Consider the following 24923-nt stretch of genomic DNA (forward strand, 5'->3'; position numbering starts at 1 on the left):
AAATTTGCTGATTCCAGATTTCTTATTAGGCTTGCAAGATTATTTGAATCTGCTAGAATTACCAGAGTCGATTTTATATCAAATCTTATTAGATGGTGCTAACACGGAGAATTGGGTGAGGAAGTCCAGCAGAATCACTGAGCATAAACAATAACTGAAATAGCGACGAAATCTCACTTACAAAGCAATGCAATGCTGGCACTGTTTTCCCGGAATATTTTCCCCTTCGCAGGAAGAAAGCCGCTTTCGATAGTTCATTGATTTTCCACGTTCCTTTTCCTTTTCCTGGTCTGATTCAATCGCGTTCGCTTTGAGAAAAACTGTCAAATGGCTTGCGACTAACGAACTGCGAAGATCTCCCACCGAGATGCCTAATGAATTCCGAGAACATTACCACACGAAATACGATGATGGGATTTCGCAGACGATAGACGAACCCAACCACTAAGAAGGACAAATCCTTGACATTGAGCTCCCACGGCCACCCGAGGAGTTTTATCGAAACGGATCGATTTAATTCCAAAACAAGGCCTAATCCAATTAGATTCGCCTGGGGGGATCAAGGTGTTGCTTGATACCAAAGGATTTGTTCCAGCGGATTCAGCAAGCTCATTTAAGTTTTCTTTGGGAGACGTTCCTACGTCTCGAAATTTGCACAACGCGTTGCAACGGGTGTTTTCAGGGTGTGTTAGTTTTTAGTGAAAAGTTCCTCTAAAGCTGCAGTTGATAGCTGGCGGTAGAAGATGCTAGGAAGATTCCATTGGAAGTATCAATTTCATAGTACGTAATAATGAAACGACACTTCAGAGGAGAGGGAGGAAAAATAATACCATGATTGTCGATTGGCTTATCGATGTCGTTGATACCCGCCTTCATGGCTGGCAGGACCAGTCTGACGAAGGGAATGAACCACTACCAGTAATAAGGTGTACTTTTCCTATCCTGGCAATACCCCGGTAGCCGCACGTTTGTCACGATAAAATAGCATCACGTCGCGGAATTTTCCCTGTGTTATATTTTTCATCATCATGCTTTCATCATGCTTATCCTAAAGCGGCTGAGAAAATTTTAGTGCAAATCTGAAAAGAATTCCCCACAAAATTTAAGGAAGAATTGACGTCAAAGCTCATCGAACTACCTGGTGCAAAATTTCTGTAAAAGTGAACACTCTCTGATCCCTCCAACTACCATCGAATCCATTTCCAAACTTGACCGTCTCCAATTGCTCACAAATTTGCAAAAAGCGATCCCACGGAGGACAATGCACTCAACCCTTCCATCGAGTGCAACCTTGAACCCGGTCGTCCGACGACAACGACCAGAGACCGTACCACCGACCGACCGAGTGCAATGACCATACACAACAGACAACAATAACAACAACAACATCAACAACAGCCGCCGCTGCCTTCCGCCATCCCATCGCCAAATCGCGACTACATTCCCGGATACACAAAACACACCAGAGTCCCTGCATCCTCCCCGCGACATGTTCGATGTCGTATGCTTTTTTTTTTCATCGTCATAAACATACAACATCACGGTGCATATCCAACGCACACATCCGTAGAAAACCATTCAGATGAGCTAACTACGTCGTCCCCCATACAGACGCGGTGGACTGCCTGCAGTTAATTCAGGCCTGGTTCGGCACAAAGAGCATCAAACTCGATCAACTGAGCCCGTGTTCCGCCTGCCCCGCTTCTGGTCGAAAGCCAACGACCACGAATCCCTTTTTCGGCTTCTCACACTCGACTCATCCGACGCGTTCATTCTTGAGCGCACAAAAGTTGAAGTTACGACCGACGCTCTCAATGGTAAAGGTAGGTTACGGAGGCACGGCTGTCCAGAACCGATGCCGGATTGGTTGTGTGTACATAATAATAATGAAGAACAAGAACAACCTCTGTCTGCTTACTTATTCAGGAGGCATTCACCTTTCTGGATTCTCCCCTCTCGTACTGTGTCTGCCGACCTGCCTGCCAACTCGCCTATACTTGAGAGTCTTGCATCGACGAAGACGCGTTCCCCTCGCTGCTGTCTGCAGTGTGCCTAAAGGCACCTGGTTCAGCATATTATTATTATTATTACGGACGGAGTGCACTTTTTTTTTGTGTCAGCATTTATTTTCGGTCCTCGGATTTCTGACTTTTTTATTTTACTTTTGAGAAACCGAAAATTTGCTGTAGCGTCACGTTCGTTTTGCGGCGCCCGAGGGGAAGAAATGTTTGCTTTGGACCGAAATTTCGTGCCGCTGTTACACAAGTGCAAGGCTTGCAAGAGCCAAAATATATAACGTATGACATAAATTACAGATGATTCATGCGAAAAGCATGTATAATGTATATATTTACTACAAACTGCAAAAAATGTGTCCGTGGATTTTTAAAAAAGTCCGAATTCTCATGAATTGTCATAATCGTTATTACAAAAATATAATTAATTCAATTTAAATAAGCTAAAGTCTAGTCCACTAAAAATCCGGACACTTAATTTATTCTATAGCAGGGCTGATAGCGATCAATGCTGTCAAAAATAGTGATTTTAGTGACCATGTTGAAGAAATAAGTGACCAAATAGTGACTTATAGTTGTAAAAAAGTGACTAAAAAGTGACCTAAGGGAAGAAAATTAGTCGTTTTGATGGCATACCAAATACATGCTTGATGTTTTAGACTTATTCAATTACATTCTCATAAACACTTAAATATGTTCGATAGGAACCTTTAAAGCGAAAGATTCAATAGAAAGTTTATGACTTTTCTTAACATCTCTGAAGTTCTCTGAAAATCTGGGAACTTCTTGAAATTTCCCGCTTATTTAGTGAAATTAATGGAACTGAACCCCCTGAAATTCTCTTTGTTTTTGGAGCTAAACTTATTTGAGATGCTCCCGAAATGTTCATAAAAGTTCCTGAAGTTTTCGGATCTTCCCTTAAGTTCCATAGACTTTTATGAAGTTCTCGAAATTTTTCTGAAGATTTCAGTACTTCTGTGAAGTTTTTGAAGTTATTTTGAAATGTCAGGAACTTCTTTAGGCTTTCACACTGAAATAATTAACATAGTTCTATTATTTTCACAGAAGTTATCAAGATTTGTCTGAAATTCAAATTATCGAAACTAGTTCATAACTTCTTTAATAGTCTAGAGTTTCCTGATGTTATTTAAACTGCCCAAAATATTTCTCAATTTCCTTAAAATTCTCTAGACTGCCATGCCGTAGTATTTTTTTTAAAGAACCCATCATTCACTGGAATTGATTTAATTACCTTTAAGTTCTACAATTTTATAAACGCTCACTGAACTTTGCCGTAAATCACTTATTTTCCCTGGAAGAAGTTTTGTATGCTTACCTTTATTTCTCTAAATTAATCAAATGTTCCGCTGAATTTTCTAATATAAATATATTTATAATTCCCTAAAGCTTCTTAAGTTTCCGTATCAATCATATAGAATTCTTGGAATATTCCATAAATCCAAGGAACTCCTTGTAAGTCGCTGCAAATTTCCTTAAATTAATGGGATTTTTCTGATGTTATCTAATCATCCTCGAAGTACTCAGAACTTCGCTGAATATAATGAAACAATAAAAATATCTAAATTTCTTAGAAGTTCTCTGGAATTTCTTGAAATTATCTGTGCTTGCTAAAAGTTACCGTTTTTTTTTTAATTAATGGTACTTCGTTGAAGTTCTTTAATCAACTTAGCTAAATTTTCGAATTTTCTGTAGTTCAAGATCTATTTCCTTGATATAACACCTTTGAAATACTCTCACATTTTCCGGATGTTCATACAATTTTTATTGCGTTCCATAATTTTTATTTGAGCAAACCGAGCTTTCCGAAAATTCCAGTTTCTGCAATTTTCTTGAAATGTTTTGAACTGCCCTTTAATTCTCTGATCCGTCTTGATGTTCTCGGAGCTTCCACAAAATTTTCAACTCTAATCTCGGTTCTACTTTAAAATAAATGTTATTCTCGTAAACACCTTTAAACTTCCCTGGGATTCTCTGGATTTCTGTGAAATTCATGAAATATTTCTGAAGTTTTCATAAATTTTCTGAAATTCTCTGTACTGAATCTTTCGAAACATCTTATGGCTTTCCGATTTGATTTCAGCACCTCATGGAACTACATATACTGAATTTGTTTAAACTCACGCTTGTAGATTTTTAAACCAATTCAATATTCTGGGCTAATGTTTCGGGAACTTCATCTTAAGATCTCTGGAATTCCCCAAAGATCTCTAGATCTAGCTTTTCTGAGATCAATAGAACTTCATTAAAGTTTGATAGTACGAAACGTCAAGACATTAAACTGTTGTAATCTTAGAGTTACAAAAATGAAGTTAGTGTTTCACTTCAAAATGTTTCTGTTACAAGGTCGTCAACTTCGAATTGTTCAAAAATAGAACAAAATGTAGGCCTATCCAGAAGAATGATCAATCTTGAAATAAATTCACGTTTAAAAAAGTTTAAAAAAGTGCCTTATTACAAGAAAAAGTGACTTTAGTGACTTGGCCTTCAAAAAAGAGACTTAAGTGACTGGTTTGAAAAAAATGACCAAGTCACAAAAAAGTGACTCGCTACCAGCCCTGCTATAGCAGCGCTTCTAGTGGTCGGATTTGGAATATTTTGACAGTGATTTGTATTGAACGATGTTTGCCAATTACTTTGAAAGCTTAAGAATCACTTTATTGTACAATTTTTAGCGTTTTTAAGACTATTATGACGTTTAAAGATTAAGAGTTGCCGTTTTCAAAATTATTCTAAGAGTTGTCAGATAATTTTTGGAATTTAATGAATCTATATTCAACAGGTGGGTCGTGAGCTTAAGGAATTTCTCAAAGTGGGTCGCAATAACAACAAGTTTGAGAACCGCTGTTCGTGAACCTAGATTGATACAAATCTAGATCAACATTTGAAATAGGCGGAACAACCAATCGTAAACACTGGCTTTGAACGCAAATGTCTCGAGAATCAAAACACATCCACACAATCTAACACCAGCATCTGATAAAGCTAACTTTCTTTATCAAATGGCATTGTTTTGATTCTCGAAAAATTTGCCTTTAAAGCCATTGTTTTCGATTGGTTCCAAACTCCCAGTTCAAAAAAATCATAATTGCCTATGGACCTTGGAAAATGTTCATTGCTCTGGGAATAATTCTTGGTGTTCCATCAATTTTAAGAACTTTCTGTGGATTCTTGAGGAGAATACCTATAGAATTTTAATAAAATTTAAAAGGAATTAAAGTGCTACCTTCAACATATACTGAAGAGGGTTCTTACAGAATACTGGAAAATATCAATTGAGTTCTGACCAAAATTCAAAGATAATTCTGAGATGTATTCCAAGGGATTTCTATACAGAATACAGGAAGTATGAAGATTGTACTCGAAAAAAGAAATGCAACACGTTCTTTTGTGTATAACTTTTTATTGCAAGGGAAAAATTGATGAAATTTTGAGTAAAACTAGTTTAGAGTGTAATGTTTGCATGTGCAAAATCTCGTCACAATCTGTCAAGTGGTTATCGAAATGGCTTCCAAGCAAGAAATGCTTCGACAAAAAATTATGGGAGCGGTCGTGGAAAATCCCGGCCAGTCCCACAGGTGGATCGCGAAACAGTTTGGAATCGACAATTCGACCATGTCTCGTGGGGTAAAATCGTTTAAGGAGACCCAGACGACCCAGCGGCAAGCGGCAGAAAAGCGAAGACGACCGACCCCGTGAACCCAAGAAAGATGAGGGATTACTTCATGCGCAATCCGAACCTTTCGATTCGGGACGTGGCCAAGAAGGTCAATTCTTCCGTCTGGTTCGTCCGGCAGACAATGAAGCGGTCCGGACTTCATGTCTTCAAGGTAAGGAAGGCGGAAGGAAGGTTTCTAACCGAACCGATAAGCAGAATACGGTGGACAAATTCCGCGCCAGGAAGCAGTACCGCGAGTGGCTGGTGCAGCCGAAATGCATCGTAATGGACGACGAGATGAACATTAAAGCGGACGCCAAGCAGATCCCCGGTCTGGACTTTTTCGTCGGCAAGTCCTACCTGGATGTTCCCGAGAAGTTCGGGAAGAAGAAGGTCGTCAAATTTGCCAAGAAGTACTTAGTGTGGCAGGCGATCTGTGGGTGCGGCAAATTCAGCTAGCCTTACATAATGACCGGCACCATCAACGGCCAAATATATAAAGAAGAATGCCTCCAGAAGCGCCTACTGTCCTTCCTCCGGTCCCACGAAGGTGATACTCTGTTTTGGCCGGATCTGATATCGTGCCATTACGCGAAACCGGTGATGGAGTGGTACGAAGCCAACGAATTTGTGTTTGTGCCGAAGGAGGCAAATGCACCAAATTCGCCAGAACTTCGCCCAATAGAAAAATTCAGGGCGATTATGAAGGGCAAGCTCCCGAAAACAGGGAAAGTCTTAAAAAACGACAAGGATTTGAAGAAAGACTGGATGAAAGTGTGTAAGAAAGATGGCGCAAGTGTTGCACAGGATTTGATGGGTAGCGTTAACTCCAAGGTGCAGTCATTTAGCCTACGAGAGGAGGTTGAATAAACCAGCTTTGCAAAAAACATAGCTAATATGTGTTTATTTATTCCCTGAGAGTTTCAAAAATAGAGTTTTTCATCTAATTTCCGTCCTACTAAGCACACCCCTCGCTTAACCTCCCTTTTTTGAATGGGTTTGAACTAAAAACGGAATATTTCTGTCATTGATGACTTCTAAATTTATTCACCTTTCCATACGTCCCGTTGGATTTGATAAAGAGTCACAAATTGTTGAGGTATTGTTTAAAATCTTATACTGCTTCTTGATTCTAAATTCGTCGTACGAGTTTCAATTCCGTCCTAACGCATTGAAACGCCATTAGATTTTCTTCGTCCTACGCATAAACGTGGAAAAAGGGGATTCGCTAGGAGTGCTTCTTTTGTTTTGAGAACAATGAGCGTAAATATTCATACAGTGCGCTCTAATAGGATTTATGTTGTAGCTAATGAACTAACGCATCGGAACAAACCGATTAGGGCCTGTTCATAAACTACGTAGACAGTTTTTTTTTTGGGATTCTTGACCCCCCCCCTCCCCCTGCGTAGAAAATTTTCCATACAAAATTTTTAAAATTTGTATGGGCCGTGGATAATTGCCAACCCCCCCCCCCCCCCTAAACTGTCTACGTAGTTTATGGACAGCCCCTTATTGATTTGTACACGGTGAAATCATAGATATTATTGATCTTTTCTGATCGATAGAACGGAAATGGGCAATTACGACGAAATAGCGCTCTACCCTATCCGACTTTAAAAAAAAAATTGGTGATCATTGTTGTCTGTTGCATTTTTTTCGAGTACAGTCTTTATTGAAATCCTAGGTCATTCTTAAAAGAATTCCAAAGGAGTTGTGAAGAGAACTTCAAGGAGAAAATTTTATGGGGATCGATAGGATAATGACAGATGAGTTTTATGTGAACTCAATGATACTTATAAAACCGAAATTTGAGCAGAGTTCCAGCCCAACACATTCTCGATCGTCGTACAACTGATGAAAAGTTGGAGAAAAGAGTGATGAGGAACTTGTGAATATAACCTTCGGTGGTGAGTGTCACTGATCTGCTCATTTCTGACATTCAATTGACCCCATTTTGTAGCATTTACTGCTTCGTATACTTGAGCGAATGTGATGGTGCGTCAGCCAGGGCTGGTAGCGATCACTGCTGTCAAAAATAGTGATTTTAGTGACCATGTTGAAGAAATAAGTGACTAAATAGTGACTTATAGTGGTAAAAATAGTGACTAAAAAGTGACCTTGAATTGAATTAAAAGTAAATTTTAATAAATACTCTTACGAATTTCTGAGGAGCACAACTCCTGTGAACTTTAAAGGAAAATACCAAGGGCATTCTAAGGATAATTTCATAAAGTTTGTGAGAGAAAACAAAGTCGGAGCATAAGTCCTTGAATTCTTTTTTTCGAAAATACTAAAAGGAGGATTACAATTAAATCTGAGAATAACTCCAGGACATCTTCCAAGGAAATCGGAAAATAAATTCAGGAGAGTTTGCCAAACAAATTATGAGAAGAAATCAAAGAAATTTGTGAGAAGAAATGTCAATCAATTCTCAGGAGACTTTCAATGTGAGTAGAATTCCAAGGGAAGGAGTGAGTTTGAAAAGAAAATCTAAAATGAATTCAATGAATATTCTGATAATCTTTCCAAAGGGTGTCTTATTGTAGAGAATTTCAATGTAATTGCGAGGAAAACTAAAAGAAAATTGAATTCGGAGGATAGCTTCATCGAAATTTCCATTGAATATGGAATGGACTATTCTGAGATCTTCAGAGCTTCCCAAATTTTTCATGAAGTTAATGAAACTGCCTTGAAGTTCTTTTGTAGTTTAAGAAACTAGCCTGATGCTCACAATACGACTCATCAAATTCTTAAACTTCCCTGAACTTAATAGGACTTCCTAAAGTTTCCTTAATTTTTCTAACGATCATGAATCTCTTCTAAAGGTTTAACAATTCGCTGAAGTTCTCTAAACTTCTTTAAACTTTATGTGACTTATCTAACTGCTCTGAGGTTCTCTGCTCTTTTCTGAAATTCTCAAAACTTCTCTAAAGTTTTTGCAATTCTCATGTTGTTATACTGCGCTGAATTTAATTGAACCGCCCGAAAAATGTTTAAGCTTCCGTCAATTTCTGAACTTATGCGAAAACCTCAATTAACTTTTAACGTCTCTGAAGTTATCTGAAAATCTGGAAACTCCAATAAATTTCCCACTAATTTTCTGGAACTAATGGAACTAGCCTCCCCCTGAAATTCATCCAATTTTCGGAGCTTACTAAACTAACTTCTTTCAAATGCTCCCGCATTTTGCTAATTTTGAAAATTCCTGACTCCTGTCCCCTTGAGCTACATAGATTTCTATGAAGTTCTCGAAATGCTTCTGAAGACCACTGTCCTTCTGTGAAGTTTTCGAAGTTTTTCTAAAATTTTTGAACTTTTATGCTCCCGCAACTTTCATGAAGTTAGAGCGAAATAATAGATATTTTATGATTTTCACTCAAGTTCTCATGATTTTTTCTGAAGTTCATGAAACTTCCATTAAATTATCAACACTAATTTAAAACTTCTTCAATAGTCTAGACTTTCCTGGTGTTATGAAAACTACCTAAACGATTATTGAATTTCTTTAAAGTTCTCTAAACAGCCCTGAATTGATCAGTATATTTTAAGAACCCGCAACTTTACTGAAATTAATTGATTTGCCTTGAAATTTCAACAATTTTCCTTGACTATTCTAACCATTATGAACGCTCAGTTATTTTCCCTGAACTTATCTATGCTTACCTGAAGTTCTCTTTATTTGTTTAATAATCCGGAAAAAAATATTTCTGATACATAAATATTTAAAATTCCCTGACGTTTTTGAATCAATCATAGAATTCTTGGAATACCCCATAAATCCACGGAATTCCTTGTAAGTCGCTGCAAATTTTCTTAAGTTAATGGGATTATTCTGAAGCTATCTGATCGTTCTCGAAGCACTCGGAACTTCGCAGAATATCATGAAACTATCTAAATTCTAAGTTCTCTGGAATTTCTTGAAGATATTTATCACTGCTTGGTAAAAGTTCTAGCATTTAATTTAATTTATGGAACGTCGTTGATATTCTCTAATCAACTGAGCTAAATTTTCGCATATTTTAAAGTTCTTGAAAACTCCATGATATAACACCCTTAAAATACTGTCACGTTTTCCGGATGTTCATATAATGTTTATCACGTTCCAGAAATTCTATCGGAGCTTTGCTGAAGCTTCCGGAACTTCTTTAAGGTTTCTACAATTTCCTTGAAATTATTTGAACTGCCCTTTGATTCTCTGATCTGTCTTGATGTTCTCGAAGCTTCCCTAAAGCTCTCAATTAAAATTTCCCTGAACTTCTTTGGACTTCTGTGAAGTTCCTGAAATATTTCTGAAGTTTACATATATTCTTTGATGGTCTCTGTACTTCCCTTTTCTCGGAACATCTTAAGGGTTCTAATTTTTTCTAAATTAACGATTAAAGATATTTAAACTTCTCCAAAAAGTCTCAACTAAAGTCATGGGAACTGTTCTTAAGATCTGAAATTCCCCAAATATCTCTAGAACTAGCTTTTCTGAGGTGCTTAGAACTTCTTAAAAATTGTGCAATATTTCTATATTTCTCAAGATCGCTTAACACCTGTGATGTGCTCTAAAATTCTAGGAACTTCATAAAAGTTGCTGAAAATTTTCGGATGTTGAAAGAACCGATCTGAGGATCCCGCAGTTTGTTTATGGAGCTTCACTGAAATTCTCAGCATTTCCTTTCATTCCTCAAAACTTCTTCAAAGTTCCTACAATTGTTGTGAAGTTAATAGGACAGCAATGAAGGTCTCTAATCTTTCATAAATTACGTTAATTACAAACTTGAAATAAATCATTTAATGTTTTCCTTAATTCAGGCACTTTGAAAATTTTCAATATCTTGAACTTGTACAAGGAATACGAAACTTCAAAACATTGAATATTTTTAGATCTTGGATTTTCTCAAATTAAGTACGTTTTTTTTTAACTTTATTAAAGTGAGAAATTAAGTAAGTGCTAAACTTCAACATTCAATGGATTTGATTATAAAGTTGTTTCTTTAAAACTGATTACCATGTCTTAAAAACGATTGGGTTAATTTACTGTTGTTTTTGATCTTCCCGAAAAACATATTTTGAACGCCTTTTAAAAATGCTTTCTAAGCGTGAAATTTATCCGTTAAAGTTCTTGAAAAACCTGGAAAACTCAGGAATTATTATTTAGAAAAATGAGTAGACCCTGTAGATAGAGAAAGACGCTTAAACGTCACAAAGCAAAGAATGCTCAATCTTGAAATAAATTCACGCAAAAAAAAGTTGAAAATAGTGACTGATTACAAGAACAAGTTACTTTAGTGGCTGGCCTTAAAAAAGGAGACTTTTAGTGACTGGCTTGAAAAAAGTGACCAAGTCACTAAAAAGTAACTCGCTACCAGCCCTGTTGTTAGTAACGCACACAGCAACACGAGATGTACTTGGAATACGTAGGCCTTGTATTCAAGTTCTTTATTGCTTCGCTTTTCTTCACCGTCATGCTCTTCACTCTTTTCGCTGATGACATTCACTTGTCATGGTTCTACCTCTCACAACGTGGCAATGTATTCAAACAGTTATGTTTAGTTGATACACTTGTGAGTATCACTTGAGTGCCGTGGTATTTTGCATAACTGGTTCAGAAGATAATTTCAAAGGAATAGGGCGGATGATTCATAACCTCATAAGAGAACTCCCAATTGTATTCTAAGACAATATCATAGGAATCATATTCTTTAAAAAAAAACATAACACAAATTTTCCACAATACATGGCGGTTTGTACCACTAGTTGTCATTGAAACTTTCAGCAGTCACGCGTCAAACGGGAGCAACACGGAAACAGCAGTCTGGTACGCTTTGGACGTGTATTATACTTGCAGACCGGTTTGAGTGTGTGAGTTTAAATTAGAAGAACATTTGTGATGTATGGGTGCCTAAAGCGTGCATTTCTCGCTGTGCACTTGGATGTCTGATTGCAGGCAAAGAGAGTAATGGAGAAAGAGAACGCAAAAGCTCGCTCTCACTCTCTTGTCAGTTGTAAATCTCTCAATTACCGATGGTTGCGCCGGTGCGCCTGTCAAAACTATGAGCTTCTCCTGCACGGTAAGAAAAAAGTACCCAGTTCACTTTTACTTACTTTTGACTAGTTTATCTCCTTTTCTCCTTCTAATGTTGTCAAAAACGGAGGAGCAAAACCACCCAACAGGGATAGTAAAGTGTGGGAACCCAACGTTGAGTATAATCATATTTACCTACTGTTGGGTACAAATAACTTACTGTTTGGTTAAAAAGCCAGTGGAAAATTCCATACGAACTGAACATAAGTAAATGAAAATTACTTTGACCCGCTTTACCTATTTTTGGGTTCCTGCACTATAGTGCCGAGATGAGTGCAAAGAACTTAATTTTGGGTACTTTTTCTAACCGTGTGGTTCATTCTGATAGTGTTGTTCTGATGATTAAAAAGTTGATTAATTCAAGTTTGCTACCCAGGGAACTTTATGAATTTTCTCTAGATTTTGACACTGTTTTGTATCAAATAATGTTTTCGGAAGTGTTTGACGGATATTCTTCATTACTCTTCAGTCGAAAGAATTAGCCTTGTGATAAAAAGGAGAATTAGTTAAGTTTTGAAATTCCTCTTACTTCGGTTAGCGCGAAAAAGGCCACACAAGTTTTGTTTACACAAGATGATAGACCCTTCAAATGTTAAGTTAGGTAGTGATTAATAAAGTAATTGAGAATATGTACCTCGAATTCATGGAGCATTGAAAAATAAAACAAAAACTAATATGTGGTGGTAAACTATAACGAACAAAGTTTGGTGCACAGGTAAACAAACGAGGCACGCGACGCCTCTGATGAGCACTACACAACAACTATACAAGTGTGACCATGGATCGTTTGTTTAGGGCTGGGGAATGAACTATACAGCAGAAAAAGTAATATCATAAGTAATTCAAGGTGATGTATGAAATAATGATATAATAGAAAAAAATCAGATACAATAGTACATCAATGGGTGTAATTTTGATGGCAAAATCGATATAATTCGTACAACCAGCGGAATGTTCTCTGTGCAGCTGTTTGGATGTAATATTCAACAACTTTTCTTTCTGTGTATGTGCACCTGATTCCTCTGCATCACAAAGCTACTTATTCTCCATGCCACTTTTTGGTTCTGGTCCAAATTTGAACCAAATCGGTCAACATCTACCCATTTCTAAAGTGGGTTGAAGTTTGTATGGGAAAAATCATCAAAATGCCTGGAGAAATCCATGGCTTCAATGCTTTGCCACTTGGCGGCGTTGTACACATTGTACAAAACACCATCACATTTATTGCTAAACAACTTTGTCCAAGACCGTAAAACGATCCGAGTTGATCCAAAAAAGTTATCAGCATTTCATTGAAGTCATGTCTGATTGATGCTGCCAAAGGGCCTATCCCTTGTCATGCTAGATGCTTTAAATTCATAATGGATTTGTGCATTAATGTTTGGGCCCTTCGCCAGCATCAGTCAGTCAATATGGTTTCCTATTAGAACCTCAAACTTACGGCATTTGCATGCTTACAACGCCACCTAGTGACGAAACTCTGAAGCCATGTATTTATCCATGCATTATGATGATTCTTCCCATACAACCTGATTTAAAAATCGTTAAATGTTGCCCAATTTGCCTCAAATTTGGACCAGAGCTTGCAGAATCGGCAAAAGCTAGGTAGAAGACGTCAATATTCCTTCATTACCACTAACTTTAAGGCAAGTGCTTTGCGTACTCTACCCGTCGTAAGTTTTGATTTATCTCGGAAAACTTAAGAATATATTCGTCATATTCTGAATCACTTGGAAAAGTGTGGAATCACTGGAGAAAAATTAGGATGCATTTTTCAAAGTACTTACTAGTTTCAGAAAACTTTGGACTGATAAAGTTTTGAGTTCGTGAGTTCGTTCGAAAAACATTTGAATTACTTCGGCATGTACTGAATCACTCGGAAACATTTGGATTCACTTGACAAAGTACATAGTCACTTCGCATACTTTTGGAGTAACTTCAGAAACTACCGAATCGCTACGGAAAGTAGTTCATTTTTCGTTTATTTTTTTTTCAAAATTTTTTACCCCAGCCTCGGTACATTAAAAACAAGATTGGTTTGACAGGTCTATTTCAATATATTGGTGAATCCAACTGCGAAACTGTAAAATATTTCAGTGCGAACCTATCGGTTTTGGAGTTAAAACTCGTGTGGAACTAGTTTTAACCCAAGCGAATAAAAAAAACCCGAATTTATCCACCTATGGTGTGATCAGACCCTTCTTACTTATTCAAGTTTATTTATTTTATTGTCATTATCAGTGACCAAGCCCCCCACCCAGTGTCATCCAGTGACGCTACGCCACTGCCTGGGGGTACCCGGAATATATCCGGGTGTAGTCTATTTGGTGAGGCTACCAATCACCTTATCATCGTATTTTAATGTGATTTAATGGGTTTTAATTCAATTCATATTCAAACAACTTCCCCGGGGTACCCGGAACATGTCCAAGTGTGTCCAATGTGGTCTGGAACACTTAACACGACTTGCATTGATCTTATTTTTGAATTCTGTAGTAATTTGATGTGTCGCATGATGGTTTTGATACGTTTTCCGTTAAATCCAGCGTGAAGGACCATATTCACCGGATCTTATTCCGGCCATATCTCCGGAACCGGTTCACCGATTCCAAAACCGTTCAATAGCGTTCAATGGGACCCCAAGACCTATCATTTGGCGCCGAGTTTGTCCAAATCGGTTGAGCGGTTGCTGAGAAACGTGAGCGCATTCATTTCATTACATACACACACACATACACACATACACACGTACACACACACACAGACATGTTCCGATCTCGTCGAGCTGAGTCGAATGGTATATGACACTCGGCCCTCCGGGCCTCGGATCTATAGTCGGTTTTTCAAGTGATATCTATACCCTTCTTTGTAAGAAGGGTAAAACGTTTTGACAGCAGTTAGGTTGAGTGCAAAACTAGTTCCAACCTGGGAATAAACAAATTCGCTGTTAGATATCTACTATTTGATTCCACTCGAATCCTTGGAATCTTCTCAGTGGCACATCCTGCGCAGTTGGCCTTGCCGTTGATAAGAAAAATGACGAACTCAAGAAGTCGTCATTTTCCAGGATGCTTTCAAGAATTGGCTGCGTTATTGTGAGATTATATTAGTTTAAATTCCGTTCGTACCTAATACTGTATCGCTCTTCTAGTCAAGAAGAAACGCATTAATAAAGCGTGCAACGTTGCTTTCTCCAACGAGTATATCCTTAAGGGACACAGTTATGCGCCTGTATTAGTAATCATCAAGCATAGCATTGCTTCAATGCTTCACCCCACCACTTCTTACCGTTGTCCCGATTCCTGTCTTTTGACGTTACAGCACCGTTCCTCAGTGAAGATAGTCTGTCGAAAGGAAGAAAAATACATCGCGAAACCCAACCCCCACCCTTCTCACACCAGTCCCATAGAGAACGACACAGTTATTACGTTTTGTCCGTTCTCATCCTTGTTCGGTTCTCAATGGTCCCAACACTATGTTGCACAGTCAGACTGTACAAATCCAGGCTAGGTGGTAGATACCTATGGCAGTCATAGAAATGTGCGCCTGAATTCCCTCCGACCGACGGGACTCGACGGCCAGTCAAAAGCAGAGGGGGTGGCAAATCGTTAAAATATAAATGAAACAGCTTTTCATTTTTTGCCAACGTTCCACTCGTTCTGTCCCCGACGGTTGTCGGTCAAGTGCTCTGTCTGCAGTGAACTTGCAAAATTATTCCTGAGTTGTGCTAGGTTCGGAACCAACCCCGACCGATTCGACGAGTGCATGTTGTTAAATTGCAGCTAGTCAGGCAGGGGTTGTTGTTTTGCAATATTTATCACCCGGTTCTTTCTTTTCTTTTTCCTGAATGGGACAGTTTGACGCTTTGTGAGTTTTTAAACAATGTGCGATGGATTTTCCTTTTTTTTTTGTTATAGTCTGGAAGCTTCGCCACTGTGACACGAAAGAAGACCAAGCCCAAGGTAATCGTTTTAATTTGAGTAAATAAGGTATGTTGGAATTAACCCTCGTCAGAAAAAAAAAATCTTGGGAGGTGGGGATGGGAATCAGAAGGTATCGGATAGATATTGGTTTTAGTCATCCTTTCTCAAGAATGCAGGTAGGAAACACTCAAACCATAACCTCAATTAATTACATGTTTTGCTCTAAATCCATTTGAAATTGAAATTTAACGAACTGATACTGTTCAGTTGGATGCTTGGAGTGGATTAGAGATTTCATGGATATGGAGCGGGAGAAAGTAACCGACCATTAAAAACAGAACTAGTGGGTATGTGATACAATAGTAGTAGTTACTACGGGGGCGACCCCGGCGTAGTGGTTAACATCCATACCTCTCACGCCAAAGTCACGAGTTCAAATCCAACCCCCGGACAAGTCACGAATAACCCAAGACTGTTAAAATGACCATAATAAAAAAAAAACACAATAGTAGTGGCTTTAGTGACTAAAATAACGAAAATAGTGATTAGTGACTTTTAAACAATAAAAAGGTGACTAATATTTATTGATCGGAAAGATATAACTCACAAACCCAGGCAGAGATTCTTATGCCTCAGAAAAATCCCACCGACCTATAATTTTTTTCTCCAAAAATAAATATGAATTTAATAAGCAAGAGCACGGTCTAGTTCTAACCTCTATTTCCTCACTCTGCACTATTTTGTCTAAATACATTTTTTTAAACAAACAGTTTACTAAATTGATATTACACGCATATCTCGAATTGATGATTAGATCCCAAAATTGAGGCACAGAATAATTAGGTCCATTCCTGCCAAGAATCTAAACTTATGTAACACCTCAAACATAGACAAAATTTCATAACTCTGGGACCTAGATAACTTTTCTAGCTCACAGTCTAGAACAAATCTCGCATCACTTTTCAAATAGACCAATGTAAAATATCCACCATTTTGAGAAAATCAAAGTTGAAGTTCGACAGAATATTATTTTAACTGTTTAGAAACAATACATTTTGCAATACTATTTTTAATGCAGTCAGTGAATAATAGAGTTGAAAATTCAGTAGAAACGGTTAAATCACAATTTAGCTTTGAATTTCATGCTACAATATAGAAAAAAAAACACACGACGTTTTGACTAGTCAAGTTGTACATCGGACATGTTACATTGGACGATTTTTCACAACGACATAATCAATGAGTGTTACATTGGACGTTTTGTTCTACATGATACTAGATTGGCCCCGCCTTTAGAAAATAAATACCAATCAGGTTAGGCAGTCCGAATGACCGAGGTAATAATCATGAACCCATCAAACTCTACATTGGACCATTTTTGACCTATGATTATCTTAAATAAATAAAAGTAAATTTATATGGGTGTTTTTGCATCACATACAATGATAGAAGAGCAATAGTTTGTATCGTTTAGCTCGATTTGTTTACATTTGTTACTTAATTCTTCTTCTTCCTCGCATTTCAAGCTTATTGCGTATGGCATATTAGCTTATTGCGTGCTCTCAACTTAGTGTTCTAGATGCATTTCCACAGTTATTAATTGAGAGCTTTCGCTGCCTGTACCATTTTTGTATTGGTATAATTGTGTGGCAAGTACAATCATACTCTATGCCGAGAGAAGTCGAGAAATTTTCCAACCCGAAACAATTCCTAGACCGGACCGGGAATCGAACCCAGCCACCTCCAGCATGGTCTTGTTTTGTAGCTGTGCCTTTACCGACTGAGCTAAGGGAGGTCCCACATTTGTAACTTGGGACCTTTTGAAAAGTGACGCGAGAAATCTCATTATTATTCTGGAAATGCGTCTAACATCAAGGACTTAAAATCACCATCATATTTTTTCTATATAAATTATTGAAAGCTTCTTAAAATCTAGTTCATGCAAAACAATTTTGAAGTTTTAAATACTAAGCATTTTGTATCAAAGTACCGCTGCGCCAAAGACGATCTCCCCCATTCCCCTCGCTCAACCCAGTAAAAATAAAAGTTGATCATTCTGAATGTATTATAGCGCTGCATTTCACAATAGAATATCATATGGAACTTTGAAAAATATAAATCTATACCTTTTTCTGGCCTGAGCAAAAACAACTCTGCGGGATCATCCCTAGGACAGGAATCCATGTTGGTCTACTTTAGGATCAGAAAGAATTGCGACCTTCACTTACTTTAAACTTTTATTGGATGCTAAAAGATAACTGGTTGGATGCCCTAAAATAACTGAACGAGTGATGATTCTACCAAGCTACTACTAATAGGCTCGGTACTGACAGCAGCAGTCGAAAGAAACAGGCGAGAAACTGAAAGAATATGAAAAACGTTCCACTGACCAATCAGCTCTAAAATTAGTGAGTGAGTCGTTTTTGGCTCCACTTGGATTGATTTCATCTACTAGAAGATACTTATTATCCCTATCTCAATAATAGTATGACAATTATGTTTAAAGGTGGGATTGATTTGCTCCATCTACCTACCATAAAACATATTTGAAAGTGACTCAGTAATTAGCCACAGCATATTCACTCGAAATAAGGACTACGATTGGAATATCGAACTGCAAATCGCTCGGCTTCCCGGGCTGCGATAGGTTAATCTATGACGAACTTCAACCATGCAACTTCGAATTCGTAGCACTGCAGGAACTTTGCTGGACGGGACAAAAAGTATGGAAAAGCTGGCACCGAGCGGCTACTTTCTACCAGAGCTGTGGCACCACCAACGAGCTGGGAACTGGCTTTGTAGTGCTGGGTAAGATGCGCCAACGCGTGATTGGTTGGCAGCCGATCAACGCGAGGATGTGCAAGTTGAGGATTAAGGGCCGTTTCTTCAACTACAGCATCATCAACGTGCACTGCCCACACGATGGGAGACCCCACGACGAGAAAGAAGCGTTCTATGCGCAGCTGGAGCAGGTGTAAGACGGCTGTTCGCAACGGGACGTCAAAATCGTCATCGGCGACATGAACGCTCAGGTAGGACGGGAGGCAATGTATAGACCGGCAATCGGGCCAAACAGCCTGCATGCCGTATCGAACGACAACGGCCAACGATGCGTGAACTTTGCAGCCTCTCGGGGTAAGGTAGTTCGAAGTACCTTTTTCCCTCGCAAGGATATCCACAAAGCCACCTGGAGATCACCTAACCAACACACAGAAAACCAAATCGATCACGTTCTAATCGACATTATCAACGTCCGCACGTACCGCAGGGCGAACATAGATTCGAACCACTTCCTAGTTGCAGTATGCATGCGCTCAAAACTCTCGACGGTGCATAACACCCGTCGAAATCGAACGCCACGATCCAACATTGAGCAACTAAGGGACGCCGGAGTTGCCCAGGACTACGCGCAGCAGCTGGAAGCAAGGAAGAAGCGTCAGTATGAAGACCGAGATCGTGTGGCGATGGAAAATCTGTACCGCGTAAACGACACACGGAAGTTCTACGAGAAGCTAAATAGTTCGCGCAAAGACTACGTGCCACAAGCCGATATGTGCAAGGACTTGGACGGTAACCTTCTCACGAACGAGTGAGAGGTGGAAGCAGTACTATGACGAGCACCTCAACGGTGAAGCAGCAGAAAACGAAGGTGGCACGGCAACAGACCTTGGAGCACGCGCAGAAGACGACAGGCTACCGGCCCCTGATCTTCAAGAAGTTGAGGAGGAGATCGGTCGGCTGAAGAACAACAAAGCAACTGGTGTAGATCAACTACCAAGTGAGCTATTAAAATATGGTGGTGAAGCACTGGCTAGAGCACTGCCAAGATTTGGAGGAGGAGATATTACCGGAGGAGTGGACGGAAGGTGTCGTGTGCCCAATCTACAAAAAGGGCGACAAGTTGGATTGCTGCAACTACCGCGCGATCACACTGCTGAGCGCTGCCTACAAGGTACTCTCCCAAATTCTATGCCGCCGTCTGTCACCATTTGCAAGAGAGTTCGTGGGGCAATACCAGGTGGGATTCATGGGTGCCCGCGCTACCACGGACCAAATTTTCGCGATTCGGCAGGTTCTGCAGAAATGCCGCGAATACAACGTCCCACACATCATTTGTTCATCGATTTCAAATCCGCATACGACACAATCGATCGAGATCAGCTATGGCAGATTATGCACGAGTACGGATTTCCGGATAAACTGACGCGATTGGTCAAGGCGACGATGGATCGAGTGATGTGCGTTGTTCGAGTTTCGGGGACACTCTCGAGTCCCTTTGAATCTCGAAGGGGGTTACGACAAAGTGATGGACTTTCGTGTCTGCTATTCAACATCGCGTTGGAAGGTGTGATCAGAAGAGCTGGGATAGACACGAGTGGCACGATATTCAGGAAGTCCATCCAGCTCCTTGGCTTCGCCGATGACATTGACACTATGGCACGGAATTTTGAGATGATGGCGGAAACGTACAGCAGACTGAAGGGTGAAGCTAGACGGATTGGACTTGCCATCAACGCATCGAAGACAAAATACATGTAAGGAAGAGGTTCTAGGGAAGACAATGTTAGCCTCCCACCCCGAGTTCAGATTGACGGTGACGAAATCGAGGTGGTCGATGAGTTCGTGTATTTGGGCTCACTGGTGACCGCAGAAAATGATACCAGCAGAGAAATTCAAAGACGCATTATGGCAGGGAATCGTGCCTACTTTGGACTCCGGAGGACGCTCAGGTCGAATAAAATTCGCTGCCACACGAAGTTGACTGTCTACAAAACGCCTTATTAGACCGGTGGTCCTCTAAGGCCACGAGACCTGGACTATGCTCGTGGAGGACCTTGGTGTTTTCGAACGGAAGGTGTTGCTTACCATCTACGGTGGAGTGCAGATGGATGACGGAACGGGGAGGAGGCGCATGAACTAGGAATTGCACCAGCTGTTGGGAGCACCATCCATCGTCCACATTGCAAAAACTGGGCGACACCGGTGGGCTGGGCACGTCGTAAGAATGCCGCACGACGAATCAATGAAAATGGTTCTAGAAAGCGACCCAACAGCGACAAGAAGAAGAGGCGCGCAGCGGGAAAGGTGGATCGACCAAGTAGAAGGCGACCTGCGGACCCTTCGCAGACTACAAGGTGGTCGTGGATCGAGTAGAGTGGAGACGACTTCTTCGGACAGCAGAGTACAACAAGGCCTTAACCTGATTGGTAAGTAAGTATATTCACTCGATTCGTCAATACTATTGATTAAAAAAAACTGTAAAAGAACAATAACTACGCAATACATTTACTAAACCCTTACTTGAGGTCAAGTCTATTCCACTTACAGCACATTTTTAGTTGCGTATAAGTATTTGTTGGAACTTAGTGATAAGATTTGTATAGTTTTAGTTTTGAAACATGAGCCAATATCACTGATGTGAAATTCAGAAACTGTTGAAATCATTGAAACAAGATTGTTTTCCTGGTTCCTGGTTTTCGTGGTTGATTTGCCACCCTGATAGTTGTTCCGTTCCATAGCAAAATGTTTGAACCAATAATCAACAAATTGAAATAGGGGAAATGGCTCTACGGCCAACGGATCTAAGATTGGGCCCATCGCTAAAAATCTGGTAGTTATAAATTTTATCTCGATGAACGCGTCATTGGGACCATACTAATGGATATTTTTGGTAGCTATTGAAAATTTAGTCGATTGCTGAATTTATGTATAGGCCCAAATTAGGGGCATTTGAGCCGACAATACATCCATTTCCTCTATGTATTGAAATACCAGAAAAAATAATTAAATTAAGCGATAATAATAGCTCACCGAATCCAACAACCTTCTGTGCACCGAAGGTATCAAGGCATTAACAGTTACTCAACAGTTTACCAGCAAGAGACAGCATGTTTTGATTTCACAATAATTCCGCCGTACAGTGATTTTCCGTTCAAATTTTGGCACAGCGATAAAAGAAATTCAAGGAACTCTAATCCTCATTTAACTGCAATCAATTTTCTTATCATCTATCGAAACCGCGTTTCACCACACAGAAGACGATAAGATAAACATAACGCAATTCTCATTTTACCACACGGGTAATGGATTTGTCGGCAATAATTTAGTCATCCTTCACCTTACATGCCATACAAAGCATGATGGTGCATACCACCCCCAATCGACCACTTCTCGGTTCACCAATACACAGAAACGGGGAAACTAGTGCTTCACACATGTACAAGCGGTCACACACACACACACAACTACAAAACCATGCGACGCTTGCTGCGTTTGTTTGCGTACACGTCTTTCCTTCCCGTCCCTGCCCAGAGATGTCAGTGTTGCCAATTTCAATCACCGTGAATAAATAAAAAAAATTAATAATTTCGTTGGTATGGTCTTAGCAACAATCAATACGAAACTGTCGATTTGAAATTGGCTCACTACTTGACTATCCTATTGGTCCCAAGCAAATCGATTACGTACCCCATTTTAGTCAAAATTCTAGTATTACACAATGTTTGTTTTGATTCGCTATGAAAGTTTCACAGATACAATGAGGGGTTAGTGAAATTTCCTATGTTTCGAGGGGTGAATCGATTAGCTTGGGACCGAAAATAGTACCAGAGCTGAGCCAAAAAATTGAGCACGTTTCTTCGGGACCTACTAGTCTTAGAGTTACCTCTATGGTCTTAGTGCGTAGCTACGTAAATCTCCATTGAAATTATTTAAAGTTCAGAAAGGGTTTGTGCAAAGTGACGTTTGCTTTCTAAAGATCTCGAATTCATAGAATCTTGATTTTCTAAGTGATCTTCTGTACCTTCCCGCATAAACAATAACCACAATAAGCGCCTAACCACCAGTTCGGGATATCATCCCAACTTGATGTGGTATGGTCGTACTATCTATGATATCGTTGGTGTAGTGTATGGTACCAGTTTATTAGGGTTTTCTACAAGTCTACAAATACGAAAAAGTCCCAGTAGCGCGAGACAAACCTACTTCCGGCGGAACACGTTTTCTTCTTCTTCTTCACATTTCAAGCTCATTGCATATCGCATATTAGCTTATTGCGTGCTCTCAACTTAGTGTTCTAGATGCACTTCCACAGTTATTAATTGAGAGCTTTCGATGCCTGTACCATTTTGGCATTGATAAGATTGTGTGGCAAGGCAAGTCCAATCATACACTTCTATGCCCAGGGAAGTCGAGAAATTTTCCAGCCCGAAAAATTCCTAGACCGAACCGGGAGAATTGAACCCAGCCACCTCCAGCATGGTCTTACTTTGTAGCTGCGCCTTTACCAACTGAGCTAAGGGAGGCCCCAACCCCGGAACACGTCGTTAAGCAAAATAATCATAACAATTTTATTAGGGTTCATTGAATTGTAATGTTTGGTCTTTGATTTTCTCAAATTCTTCCAATCAAACCAGATTTCAGCTTTATTTAAGCATTTGACGATTAAAGGGATAGTGAATTTGCTTGTTGTTGCTCGAACATATGTAGATAGAGCTAGAATTAGGGAGTAACAGTTTTTGTAAACAATGACTTCTATCGATGATTTCTAGGAATTCAAGGCATGTCCACGCAGACCAACCTAACCATCGGATAGGGGAAGTCTTTCCCTACACGATGAGGATGTTGGTTTGAGTGGGTGAGCCTTGAATTTATAGAAATCATCAAGAGAAGTCATTGTTTACAAAAGCTGTTAGGCCCTAATTCTAGCTCTATCTATAAATATCAAGAGCCACATGTGAAAAGGGCATACAAGCTTTTTGTAAACAAACATTTGTAGGCCCTTTTCTCGCCAACCGAGGGTCACCCACGCAAACCAACAACATCATCGGGAAGGGGAAAGTTTCCCCTACCCGGCGATGCTGATGGTTTGCATTGGTGTCATATAGGTTACGAGAAAAGAGCATAAGATTTGTTTTATAAAAGCTTGTATGCCCTTTTCACACGTTTTTCTTGATAAATTATAGTAAGTACAGTGTGTCGACTCAATGAAGCAAACCAAATTCCCTGATTTTCCAGCAATTTTCAAAAAAAAAATCCAGGTACGGTGTCTACAAGGTTTTGTCAACACAACCTCAACTTTTACTTTCCTCAGATATGTACTACCCAAAAAACAATTCTAGCTGCAGACCAGCCTATACAGGCACAAATTGGCTGCATAAGGAAATGTTTGGCTGTATTAGCTAATCTGCAGCCAACATTGTTAGCTGGGTAGTGCTTTCTGGACATTGTTCATGAAATACCACATGGACCTCTAACCCATGAAGAGTGATCCAGTACAATCTCAAATTGAATAAAGCGTTCGATACATTTTATAGGATGTAAAAAAGACAGAAATCGCGTATTGCCAAAAATTAATAGTGATGTTTGAAGGAAACTGCAACCACCGACAAACCGACATGAAACTTAAACTTAACTTTCGCTCGAAAACTTATAACGGCCGATTCAAATGTGCAGCGATCCCATCTGTCAAAACCATAGAAACTTTTCATCTAGATAAAAAATAACTTGTCCAGAATAGATCACTCGTGTTCGTGGCTTAGATAAACGTTTTCCGCGAACACGGAGACAGATGTTCGTGGTAATTTCTATGGTCATTCCTGTCGGTTTGTCGGTGCTGCAACCATCTCGATATCAATCTACAAACAAGGCTTGCTAAATCGCTTAAAGTTTGCAGCAAATTTGCTCGATTAACTTCATGCTATGAGAAGAGGTTTTTGGCATGGCTCACCCTTAGAAGCAGTTCTCCTACAGCTTGCATATGAAACACTTATCTTTAATTCCTTTATAATTTGTTTCCCTTGAGTAGAATTTGAGACCCAGCTTCACAAAAGAATTATTCCGGATAATACGCTTAACAAAACACTATTTCACGGCCAGATTCCTAGGGTGGGAAATCGTAGAAACAACGCTTTCACCTCCAAAATTTAGTAGCTTAATTTCATCACAAATGCAATACTAAAACTTCATTGAGAAGATAATTTTCTAAGCTAACCAAATTTACAATGAAGAACTAGAATACTGAATAACGCCACTCTATGCTGTCGAGGCAATGTTAGCATAGAGGTAACTCTAAGACCAGAAGGTCCCGAAATAACGTGCTCAACTTTTTGGCTCAGCTCTGGTACTCTCTTCGGTCCCAAGCTAATCGATTCACCCCTCGAAACATAAGAAAAACCACTAACCCCTCATTTTATCTGTCAAACTTTCATAGCGAATCAAAACAAATATTGAGTAGT

The 24923-nt window shown here is 39.4% G+C and overlaps 2 protein-coding genes across 3 annotated transcripts in view; one reads left to right on the forward strand and one right to left on the reverse strand.

Annotated features, from left to right (window-relative positions):
• PRL-1 (PRL-1 phosphatase) overlaps window positions 1–24923 on the reverse strand; it is a 193357-nt gene that overhangs the window by 166833 nt on the left and 1601 nt on the right. The gene's annotated exons all lie outside the window — the stretch shown is intronic.
• LOC135702879 (uncharacterized) overlaps window positions 1–24923 on the forward strand; it is a 156430-nt gene that overhangs the window by 121966 nt on the left and 9541 nt on the right. The window lies entirely within an intron of this gene.

Source organism: Ochlerotatus camptorhynchus, unplaced genomic scaffold, assembly GCF_037179485.1.
Source record: "Ochlerotatus camptorhynchus isolate MF236.1 unplaced genomic scaffold, CSIRO-AGI_Acam_v1.1 ptg000202l, whole genome shotgun sequence".
Taxonomy (NCBI): domain Eukaryota; kingdom Metazoa; phylum Arthropoda; class Insecta; order Diptera; family Culicidae; genus Ochlerotatus; species Ochlerotatus camptorhynchus.